We start from the raw sequence: 12,025 nt of genomic DNA, 5'->3' as shown, positions 1-12,025 counted from the left end.
TGAATTCCTGACATTTACTGTCCCAGTGATTACTTTGTGAGCACAGAATAAAGTACAGCTCCTAATACAATGTACAAAAACAACAGCGTCGGCACATACGTCAGCGTCCAAATCCATCAAATTCACAAAAGGTCTCCTTTAAAGTATTTTTGAACATCTTTTGGTTAGTCTCTGCTGTCTGAAAACCGTCACAGCGTTCACTCCTCTCTGTCCTGCACAGCGTGTTTGAACTCACGTGGCCTCTCTACCTGCTGATAGACTGGCCTTTTGTTGAGTTCCTCAGAAATGGTGTTCTTTGAAAAAACAGGAATATTAAATGAACAATATTAGATTGTTTAAAAAGAAAAATACCATCCTTATCTCTATCTTTTTCTTTTTTTCAGCAACTTCGTTAAACAAAGAAATGTTTGTGTCAGGCACGAACAAGCAGATAACAACAAAATAGTATATAATCTTTAAAAAATAAGTGATGAAAACAAAACCGATCAATGTAATGAGAGACAAATATTCTAAGTAAGCTGAAAATTTAAAATAAAACAAGGATATAAGGCAACTTATTTATCACTTACAACAAGGTTGTTTAATGAGATTTCGATGTCGATCCCTCTTGACTCATTTATTGGGATTGGCTGAAGAGGTAAATAAAGATAAATGAACTCAGTTACACAGAGGGGTGCTGGGGATGAATGAAAACCTCCGACATGTAATTTTAATCTAATAAACAACAACAACAACAATAATAATAATAATAATAATAATGATAATAATAATAATATATTACAAAACCAAATAAATATCTTGCAATAAATAAATAAATGAGCACAGACATTAGAAATAACAATTAATTTGACTTCAGGGGAACTACCGTCCTTATCTGAAAATATGAAGTGAGCCACACAACATACTATTGAGCAGGGTTGGATAGTAAGTAACATGTAAACAGATTATTAAAAAGTAACTATTATCAGCCCAGATTACAAAATGTGCAATTAGATTATAGTTGCTGTTATTGTCAAAGATTACTCAACAATATTTTTGATTACATCCTTGAAATATGGCACATTAAAATAGTTATAGACAAATTCTGCTCAAAAAATACATTTCAAATGTGCTGAAAGGTGCAATGTTTTCAGTGTTTGATTCTGAAGTATTTCTGAAGTACTGAAGTACTAATCTGAAGTATTTAGATTAGATATAATTTTTTTTTGTAATCAAAAGAATTACATTACTAATTACAAATATTACCATTTAATTTGTTTTCAGTCCCTGACTACTCTTCAAAGTAATCAGACCCAATGAGTAAAACTGTAAGGCTGGATTTTTAGTTATTTACATACATGAGGTTACAGAACAGGATGTTCCAGTTCTAGTTCTTTTCTTTATACAGAAATCACTCATGTTAAATAATAAAGTGCTGTATAGACATCTCACTGCAGTCAGTCTCATTTTGAATGGAAACGTGTCACAATCAGTTTTCCCAGGTATAAAAGTTGACTGGCTGCCTCTTTGAATATACCTCTTCCACTCAATAATCTCCTCCACTGTTCAGCTGTGTGATCAATATCGCTGCTTTTTTTATGTTTTGCTGCTTGCCTTTTTGGAGATGTTTTATATCATAACACAAGGCACATTCTTCAAAGGCAGTGCGTGTGATATCTCCAAGGAATCATTCAAGAAGAAAGAGAAAGAAAAATGCCCAGAAAATCCTCAAACAACTTAAGACTAATTTCTGTGGAGGTCTGGTGGAGTCCATCCGGAGTCTGATGGCAGGTGTTAACTTGACAGACAGCTCCTCAGCTGCAGGTGCAGATGATTTTGACCCCATCACCAGAAACCCCACAAGTCAACAGGTTACCGTTGCCACAGTAACAGTCACAGGTGCACCATGGGGAGAGGAGGAAAGGGAGAGAGATGTGACAGGTGACCATGTCACTTGGGCTGATTCTCCATACATAGTAACACTTAAGGCATCTGACAAGAGAGCTGGAGTGGTGCAAGCTGGGAACAAGTTAGAGGAAGAAAACGATGGCGGAAACTCTCTGTTCAAGTCGGACAGGTGAATGTCAGGTCTAAAATAAGAGCATAAAATACTACAGTGGCACAGTGTTAACTGTAACAGCAGAGCAGATCGTGTAGTCAGTGCCCATTACCAGAAATGTTGAGTTATATGAAACTACAAGTATAAGAGACATGTGGTGTTTGTACCTTTGGGTGAGGATGTTTAACTGTATTATAGGACCAAAAATACAAGAAACTTACAACTTAAGTTGGTGGTCACAGCAGCATCTTTACTCATACATTTATGTTTGTCCAGTGAGGGTCTTCATACCTTCCAGAGTCCATGAATTGTTTTAGTTCTAGTTGAATTTAGATTTTTCCTATCAGTTGTTTTACTGCAGCATCACTGCATAAGCAAAGGTTTTGGAAAATATAATAACATGAAAGTATCAGGGGACTTTTATTGTGCAGAAATGCAGAAATGTCACCTGCTGTCTGAATTTTGTGTTTTACTTTACGTAAAATCAGTCTCACTCATTCTCACCAGAAACTGATGCAGATGAGGCACAAACTGGTGCCTAAAAATCCCCAGAATGCTTAAAATTTCCTGAGGAAAGACCCCCACTGAATATGTCTGAATGAAACCTACCTGCATCACTGCATAAATACTGTAGTTTTGTGCATTCATTATGAATCTATACACTTTAATATTCTTTGCTAGATCACAAATAGAAGAAGAGCTGAACCTTTCTCCAACTTGTTTCACATGATCTCCACCATCAACAAAAAAAACGTGTACTGCAGAGGAAAAAAAGAAGCAGCCTCAAACTGACTAGTCACAGTTTTTGTCAGCAGAGGTGCATGATGTAATCATTTCAATGACGCATTGTAAATTGTAAATTATGCACATATAGTGTATAGGTGTGCTGAAAGAGAGCAAAACAAATTAAATCAAATTGATGCTACTACGACTGTAGGTTCTGCTTTCACTATGACAACAATCATTACTGTTTATAAGAGAGACATGTTCATGATGACATTAAACCACACAATGCATTTATGTTATTTATATATTTTTGAGTACAGATAGAATCACTCTGTAGAAACTGTTGTTGAGTGTAACTGTTTAAGGAAAATAGTTTTAAGTCTAAAGATGTTTGGACTCAGAAATATGTAGTGAAATAAACGTGTGTTTGTTATTTTAGAATAATTTGTCAGACATAATTCTGCAGTCAGTTTTTCACCTTGAGAATGAAGACAGTTTTACACTGACACACATTTATTTTATTAAATATACATGCATTAAAACTTTCAGTCCTGAAAACCCTGGTGGAAAAAAAAGCATCCAACACTGACCAACATCACATGATACACCCATAAATGTTGAAAGGGTGTTAAAGTGACAGTTCAGGCTTTCATGAGTTACTTATCTGTAGTCAGTGTATTATCAATATCAGTTAAATTTTATGTTATATTTAGAATATTTTCACTTCTTTACCTTGTCGTCAGACGCTCTTTTCCAATGGGAAACTGCCATTATATATCTGTTACCTGAATGTATATGTATAACAGAGGTTTCCCATTGAAAATGGGTGTCGGACTGCAAGGTAATGCAGTGAAAACAGAAATATACTGCACACTTAAACTGATATGGATGTTTTTAGGTGGCTAAAATACTTTTTGCTGTCGACCTTATCCACAGCAGTACATTGGTTAGCTTCCTACACTGGTACTCCTGCTGCTGCTTACTGTAGGTGATACACTGACTATGGATGAGTACCTCTTACAAACCCTGCTTCAAATAATCAGAACTGTCCCTTTAAGTGTATTGCAAACTCTCTGATCTCAGATGAATTATATAACCTCATGCTATATAATCACCATATCACTCACCTCTAATCACAAGCCATTGATTCACACCCCTGGCTTGAGTTTGAGCTGAATCCCTAAACCTGGCAGCGTTTTACTGCGCTCCTCTCTCTCCGTACAGCTGTAATATGTTGAATTCTCGCTGCTGTCATCAGGCAAAATTCTCACCCGCAGGTGCAGAATGTTTGTCATGCCCAGCAGTGTCTGTTCCCAGATTTTCAGTGCATTATTCATTGACAGTGCAGCTGAATGTTGATTAGCGTGTTTTGTTTTGATTCCTGCCTCCCCCTTCCCTCCCGTCCCCTAAGTCGAGTTGTCACATACATTTGATCCCAGTGTCATTGCCTGTTTGCGTCCCTGTTTCTGCTTTTAATTTACGTCACTAATTGTTAGGTTATTTTATTATTCCACATCAGCAGGCCACTGTGGGATATGTCCCCCATATCAAATCAATGTTAGACTCTGAACAGGACTTTTAATCACATCCTGTCTGGCTACATAAGCAGTGGTTTGGAAAAGCAGATAGCGTTGTGATTACATCAGACCCAGAGACAGCAGCTCCTACCTAAATCTAATTTCAAAAACATCTGTCTGATATTATTAATTAATTTCTCTCCCTATATTCAACACTGGTTTCTTTCATGAGAAAATGTAGCTTTTTTTTCTGGATGCTTTTATAATTCTGGTCTATAATACTGTCTCTGGTTTCTGGGACAGTGTTCAATCTTGACCTTTATGATATTGTGCCTGTTGGATATTTGCACCACATTAAAGATATGTTTTATAATGGCGTCCAACATTTGAGTAATTTAAAGAGCATTTTTTATCTAATGTCCCAAATACGAGCTCAGCCTCCTAAATGCTGCAGTAGTCATCTTTTTACCACAGTGCCATCATCACCCAGAGGAAAAACATGATTCATCTATTCTTGCGTGTCTCAGTTCATACAGATAACAAACAATACTTATTGCTTTATGTAGTTCATATTAAAAATAATATTTTCACTGTGTGAATCATCAAGCCTCTTAATGATAAAGTGGATTATAGTGCCGATGAATTTGTCTCGTAAACAACAACAACACAGATAATATGAGGCGTGGTTTGTCATCACTGTCAGACTAAAGGAAAAATGGTGACAGTGTCAATAAGACAAGACAGAAAATATGAATTGTAACTTCAGAAATAAATGATCTATTCACGGTACAAGACTTTGAAACAACTACTGGCAGTGTATTGTGCATTTCTAGGTTCATTTTTCTCTTTAATTTTTTTAGTGCAGGAAGAATATTCAGTAGTACAAAAAAGCTGTCTAAAAGTGTTAAATGTCAAGTTTTAGTGGCAGAACCATTTAGAAAAAGATTGTTTCTAGACTAAAATGATTTTTTAAATTGACTTTCAGCTATAATTCAAGAGGAAAACCATTAATAACAGGAAGATATATAACAATCTACTATAACTTACTTACTTAAGCTATAACTTACTTTATTTTGCTTTTTGTAACGGATTAGATTACCTCGTGTTCTGCTGTTTCTTTAGCTACACGTAACACCAACCTCTGTAAAATGTTGAGTCTGATTCTACAGGATTCAGCAAAACACATTCAGGGAAGTGTCTTAAAGCTGGGGAAGGCAATTCCAGAGTAAGATAGCTGACTGAATATCAACAAAAATGTAATGTATGTAAATTCTTCTTTTTTCACTATGTGTAATAATGGATCAAATTATTAACAGAGAGGAGCTGAATTCATATAGATTTTTGGATATATATTACACAGTACTTCATCATTTAAATGTGCGGGGGTGTTTGTTTTTTTTCTCTTCTCTATTATCTATTTCTGATTATCGTCACAACCAACGTAAAGTCGTACGCATGTAAAATTTTAAGAACATCAATATTGCCATCCTAAAAGGAACCTTCACCAGTTACTGAGGGCCTCTGTTCACTGGGCTGCATAGATTTAATGAAAAGGACAATATGAGAGCAAGTGTCTTCTGGTTGGTGCTCATAGTGGAAAAAAAAGTCAAACAAATAAATACAAATGGGTAATCCAAACTAGAGGGGCCAGGCTAAATGGCGGTCATAAGAATTTTCAAGGTACTGTTGTCATAGAAACAAAATCCATGTGCAGCGCTTCATCCCAGCACCTTTTGGCCAGAAAAAAAAAACACCATGTGGACACAAGGACATAGAGAGAAGAAAGAATCATGTTCACTGAAGAGGTAAATTGAAAACTATTACTTATAGTTATAGTGTAGTTATAGTTTGAGTAGCGTTAGCCTATTGCTGCACACACAAGTAACTATAACAGGGGTTGAGACGGGGGGAGGAGGGGGGAGTAACATTAGAAGAAAAAGTGTGAATTTGTTAATTAATTTAGTCTGTAATAGAGACATCATTTTCCCGGGAAAATGTCTGCCCGGTGGCAAACAGATAAAAGTGAGGCTTATAGGGAACGGACAGTGTCATTATTCTGTTACCATTACACGGTGCAATCAACATTTACTTCATAATGATAGTTAAATCAAAAAAGTTGTCCACTTCCACTTTAAAGCACTTACTAAAAATCCATGTACAGTAGATGAGGCGGATACATCTTTAATGGTTTATTCAGCTAAATTTTGACTTCAGATGTCTCCGTCAAGTCTGTTGGGGGTGTAGTGTGATCAAAGAAAAGGAAGCATGAGTGGCCAAGCCTTCAATGTTCAATATTAGAGTAAAGAAGCCACCTCATGTAATATTACTATACCGGACCTTCGGGAGGGTATCATTTTTAGCCGTGCCAGCAGCTTCGCTCTTTGATTGTTCAGTCACTCCAGCACTTTTGTACAGGCTGTGGTAACTATTGGATGGACTGCCATGAAATTTGGTACAGACAATCATGGTCACCAGAGGGTGAATGCTGCTGAGTCTAGTGATGCCCTGCCTTTTGTTTTTGTTCCACCATGAAGTTAATAATTTTTTTTTATTTGTTTCATGAAATCTCTCAACAACTATTGGAGGGATTGCAGTGAAATTTGGTACAGATATCCGTGGTGCAGAGACTTAAGTGATCCCCAGTTTCTGTTTGTGTTCTAGAGCCACCAGCAGGTCAAAGTTACGACTCATTCGTTAAACATTTCAGCTTCTACCAGACAGATTGGTGTAAAATCTTGTCCAGATGATGTCTGATTTTATTTGGACATATATATGTAGAAAATGAGACATCCAAAATATGATAAATAATGAACAGGCACACTCACTGAGCAACATAAATTAACACTTTATGCTTGAAAAGGAGCAGAAAGTAGCAACATGCTTGTCCAGTCCCTCTACTACTCTATACTAATCCCCACAATTACACCACTATGTCTGTGTTTTTCATACCTAATCAACAATACTCTATAATCAGTATGTGAAAAGAAAAAAGAAAAGAATATTTTTTCCCCACATAATTTTAAACTCTCTGATATTTCTATTCTGTTTCTACCACAAATTGATATTGCCATACTTTTAAGATGGTGTGAGCACAGCATTCTTTCAAATTTAATTTCCCTCGTTACATATAACCCCACTCTCTGTAAAGTGATTTATTTCTTGCTTTGTTCATAATTTGTGCATTTTGAATTCACCAGATCCATGAATTTCAATGCAAAGGCAAATTCCCGTATTCCTCTCATGGTTTTAGTTTTCCTGTAGTGCCAACATGTGGTTTACGTTTGTTGTTTTGAGTGAAAAATCTGGACGAATATTGGATAAATTGAATAGATATTCATTTTCCCCTCAGGATAAATTGTAATAACAGCGGTGGACTGTCATCAGGTCAAAACTTTGATCTACCAAATACCTGTCAAACTAATGACATCCCCATCAACCTCAGCTGTAGTTTGTGTTTAGTCCTAGTTAGCAAAACTAAACATGCTAAACTGTGATGATAAACATGGTATGTGCTAAATATTAGCAGGCTGACATGCTGTTATCAGCAGTAGTAATGCATTCTCATTTTTCTGCTATTTGACCTGGACTATTATTGGTTATTGATAGATTAGACTCCTTCCAGACGTACACAGGGATCTGCCAAAAGCTCTCCATACTCGTGTGAGAGCCAAAGAGTCAGTAATACATTCTGCTCAATACTGGTGTATAAGTGGCATCAGACAAAGAAATTGAAGAGCTTAGTGTAAATGTTGTAAGCTTGTAATAGTTGTGCAAGGAAGTTGTTTGTTTGCCATCTCTGTGTGTTTTTTATCGTTTTGACATGATCCTTTCCATTCTTCTCTCTTCGGAAAACTTTGTCATAAAGCTGTCAAACGCTCTCCATAAATAGAATTGATTTCATGATTATATTTCTGCCAGCGCTGGGCTCAGTTCCATTTCAGTTCAATCAATTTGGCTGAATATTGAAGTGGAAAAGTCACGAGGAAGGGCAGGCACCTCTCACACTGGAAACTTGAGGATTTAGATTTAGAACAAGGTCATCACTTGACCTTGATAACAATATGTGGGGATTGTTTTATGAAAAGACAGCATACTGAGTTAGTGAAGAGACAATGAAGGCAAAAATTCCTCCTGTCTAAAAATTTTATTTCATCATTTGCCCTTGAAAGAGTTCATGTTTTAAAGTTATGAAAATTTTAGTGAGGATACAGAGACCCCTCAGCATCTCCAGAGCCTTCAGCCTTGCATTGTTGGGCTGTCTTGGCTGACACACCTCTTCAATGTTGCATGGAGGTCGAGGCCAGCGCCTGTTGAATGGCAGCCCAGCGTGAAGGTTCCCATTTTCAAAAAGGGGGACTGAACGGTGTGCTCCAATTATCAGGGTATTACACTGCTCAGCCTCCCTGGGAAGGCTTTTGCAAGAATGCTAGAAAGGAACCTCAGATCCAGGAGGAGGATTGCAGATTCCATTTTGGTCCTAGAACAGTGGACCAGCTCTTTACCCTTGAAGAGTTATAGGGGCGGGGATCATGGGGGATTGCCCATCAAGTCATGTGCTTTGTGGCATCCAAATGAAATTATTTTGTGCAGAACAGTGTTTGGTATTTAGTAATATTTGCAACGATTCTGTCAGTCTTTGCAGAGATTTTGCAGGTTTTACAGTTGCAGTAGGGAGGGACTGTTAAAGGTCTACTGTAAAATCTCTCTGCACCTCATGATTTGATTTGATTCAAAGGGCTAAGATGCAACTGAAAAAAGATTATTGATGCATCTTAATGCAGCATTTTTTTCCCCACTGTGTGACCACTTTTACTACTACTACTTTTAAACCAAAGCATATTTGTAATTATTCATAATTAGTTTAGTTAGACACAACTGACATACAGTGTTGCTCTTGTCTAGTTCCTTTTTCCCTTCAGCTTTAATGAAGCCAAAATGCTTCCATACTCATACTTTTAAATCAGGGGGTGCCCTTTGGATTTTATGCATCTGTCATTGCTCATCCTCAGCCATCTTGCACCAGAAGTCAAGATGTAGTCCAGTTTATAATGTAAATACGATGCACGTGTTTATATCTGCATCTGCTCATTCAGCCATAAGGAACATATACAGCTTAGTTTCACAAAATTGCTACAGGCGATCATAATGTCAAGAATTTGGTTCTGATTATTCACTTTTGTGCATCAATTCATAATCCCTTGAGAGAGAATTGCGATTCATCCAAGGATGGATTCTGTCCCCTGCCCTCTCTGTTTGAGTGTGATTTAACCTTGATGAGGCATTTTACAGAATGAACATTTATGGAATAGTCCACTAGTTTATATAGCTGCATAAATTTGATTTTGTATCTTCTTATACCTTTTATGATATCTCATTTACGGGTATCTGCTGTTACTGATTTTTAATCCAATACTAGTGCTCTCTTTTTCTCAAATTTCAAATATGTACAACACGTTTTGCAGAACTTATGATCCCATATTTTAATGTAAAGTAACATGAGGACAGGGATTTATATGCTGCAAAAGATAGAGTCTGAAACACTCCTTGACTTAATGAATGCACAGTAATTGATAGCATAAACATTGAATTATATAACAATGACAAGAAACTGTAACCCTTAAATGACCCACACATTAAAAAGTAACGGTTTAACTATCTGCATAGATTTGTCTCCATCAGCATGAAATAACATTTATTTTTTTAATTTAATTTCTCTTTTAATGGACAAGAGCAACATTTTAAACCCAAGAGAAATTAAATATTTTGCATATAAGATAAGAAATAAAATATATTTTGATGTGGATTGAATTCAGCTCTGGATGGTATCCGAAATTCTGCTTAATTAGGTCAGCTACTGATCTGATTGTTGCATCCCTTCTATTTTACACAGACTTTACCAAATATCTTGTGTGCATCATACGTGAAAGTCATAAATATATTCTTAGTGTTCTGAAAGTGCAAAAAATATGAGCCTGTGGTAATTTGATACCAATTAAATTATATTTTTTCTACACTTCCAAACCAATTACTTTTCATTTCAAACACATATTTGAGATGCATGTACTGCCTCAAACACAGTGCCTAACCCCGGCCCAAGGACACTCGAGCCTGTTCGGATACAAGATCTCTCCTATCACACAGTAATTCAGCCATTCTCAGTCACCACCCTGCAACCCTTAATGACTAAAATAATTCAACACTCCACTCTGAGATTACATAACACTTATGGCGGGCTGAATATAATCAACAGTTGTAGTGCCACATTGATCAAATAAGGAACCAAATAGGGAAACCAGCCCGTGTCACATTTGAACACTTCCTCTTCCTAATCCCTAAACCCTGAAATTCTCCTGGATTACTTTAAGCCACACAGTATATTGAGACGTACAGAGGCCATTAGACGGAGGTGATCATTGGGGAAGAGGTAATCTTATATGAATATATGAATATCTCCTTACGGCTGCAGCCTGACAGCAATTAGAGCCGCGGCTCCCTCTCCCCTCTGGGAGCGGATAAGCCCAGCCGTGTGCTTTTTGATTGTGAGGCTTTGATGAACCAAATCCACTGCACACGACACGTGCCCCCTGCCATAGTCTCATCACAGAGGTAGGGGCTGGAGCTCTCTTTCTTCCTCCATTGCCTGCAGGGTTTTATGATGGCAAGGTGTTTGGTATGGCGATCAAAGCCCCCTCCCTCCTCTTTTTCCTGCAGACTCGCTCTCAAACATGTTCACTTGTGGCTGGATTATTGATATTATGATATCCTGGCGCTTTCCTCAGGCTTATTGGCTTGTTAAAGGGGGGGTTTCTTGCTTTTCCATAGCTGGAGGGGAGGAGTTAAGCGCTGATTGATTTCCAGACGGAGCCGACATAGTGCATCACGCGGCGCAGAGGAGGAAAGCCCATGGTAACCTAATAACGTCCTCCCCACAGTAAACGGCGATAACCGCGTTATGTAACGCAGTGGCGGACTGTTTTATGAGAGTCAGCAGAGTACTGAAGGTCTGCTAGTTAAGGGACTGGAGTGTGTTGAAAACCTCATTCCCTCGGTTTGTCCCCGTATTGTTTTCGAACATAAAAGGTTTTTCCTCCTTTTCCTTTCTTCCCTGCACTGGGAAAATCCAGACCTTTGTACTTTATCTGAGCACTCGCCTCAGCTCCACAGACGTGTGTATTAAAGCCTTATCAGCAGAGAACTTCCAATCCCTGTTCAATGAGAGCATTTAGAGACTTGCCTCTTGACATTTTCATCACTATTAGAAAAAAAGGTCTCAGGCTTCTTTTCTCTACTGGCTGAGTGGTTGTTACTTGTGATCTTTAATTCAGGATTCAGTAATGAATGCTCTGTTGCTTTTAAATGCAAATACAGAACATTATAATTACCATGTCACTACAGATTTGCATTAAAATGTCATGCATTTTGACTTGTAATATTTTGATTGAACAAAAGCAAATGCTTGTATTATTTAAAATCTGAAGTCTTAGGGTGCCCATGTGGCTGACGTGTTCAAGGTGCTGCCCACGAACTGCAACGGGGACAGAGTAATTTCCCATTACTTTTCTGTCATCTCTTTACCGTCAACTGTAATAATTTAATTTGATTTTTAACATCTTATTATTATCTTTCATTATTATATTAATCATTTCATTATGGTGTCATGCACAGATAATTTGCTCGGCCCAAACAAGCACACAAAACCCCTTTATTTTTGAAACACAGACCAGAAACCAAAGTAGCAATGAAA

General features: G+C 37.3%; 1 protein-coding gene across 1 annotated transcript in view; it reads left to right on the top strand.

Annotated features, from left to right (window-relative positions):
- Window positions 1-12,025, top strand: part of slc4a11 (solute carrier family 4 member 11) — a 141,164-nt gene that overhangs the window by 49,872 nt on the left and 79,267 nt on the right. The gene's annotated exons all lie outside the window — the stretch shown is intronic.

Source organism: Lutjanus erythropterus, chromosome 18, assembly GCF_056507025.1.
Source record: "Lutjanus erythropterus isolate fLutEry1 chromosome 18, fLutEry1.hap2, whole genome shotgun sequence".
In the NCBI taxonomy this organism is placed as follows: Eukaryota; Metazoa; Chordata; class Actinopteri; order Lutjaniformes; family Lutjanidae; genus Lutjanus; species Lutjanus erythropterus.
This window is presented reverse-complemented; position numbering and strand designations above follow the sequence as displayed.